The sequence below is a fragment of the Arachis ipaensis genome, chromosome B08, assembly GCF_000816755.2.
Source record: "Arachis ipaensis cultivar K30076 chromosome B08, Araip1.1, whole genome shotgun sequence".
Taxonomy (NCBI): domain Eukaryota; kingdom Viridiplantae; phylum Streptophyta; class Magnoliopsida; order Fabales; family Fabaceae; genus Arachis; species Arachis ipaensis.
Window position 1 is genome coordinate 122,090,087 of NC_029792.2, and position 873 is coordinate 122,090,959.

The following is an 873-nucleotide window of genomic DNA, read 5'->3' on the forward strand; positions in this document are numbered from 1 at the left end:
TTATACTTGGAAGGACTCAGACCTTTCAAAAAGACTTACATACCTTTTGGAATTTCAATGTACTAAACTTTATTTTATTACTTTTCATTTTTCAAAATAATCTGAAAATACAGAAGAGCGAAAGAATACATGAAAACTATATAAAGCAAATAAAAATGTCAAACAATGACTGGTTGAGATTTAATAAAATGGGGGAACAAAAACTATATGGTAAGATAGTTTTCAATTGAATAACGATTTTGAAGGTGTCACCAAATATATTGTATATATTCTACAAATTGGTCCATGGATTTTGGTACCCTTAAATTACCCCCACAAAGTTCCTTCGGCTTTCACTTTATGATCCACTAATCAAATATGCAATGGACTCAAATGCCTCGAGAGTATAAAGTTGAACTGAAAAAAATAAATAAAGAAAGAAAAAAAAAAGAAAGGTAGAGATAAGAGATGCCATTAGAATAATTATCATTGCTGCCTAAAAGTCATTTGTTCAATTCTATAGGCACAATAAACAAAAATTTGTGTTTTTTGTCCATGGATTTTTATCACCAAGAATAGTAAAGATTCTTATTAATAGTATAAACTAATTTGAGTTGGTCGATTGGTGAGTTTATTCGTCCACTTAAACAAGTGTCGGAAATTTAAATTCCGCCTTATGCATACAGTAATTCATTCGCTAGCGACAAACTCTTAAATGAAGTTTAGATCCGTAACGAATTAGTCCTTAATCTGTCGAGTTAGGAGATACCGTAGACAAAAAAAAACCTCATATAAGGGCATGTATAGGAATTGGAAGTTGGAACTATATGTCCACTTTCTAAAATTTATATTTCTAGTTTTTTAATTTAAAAAAAAAAAACTAAATTACTTACT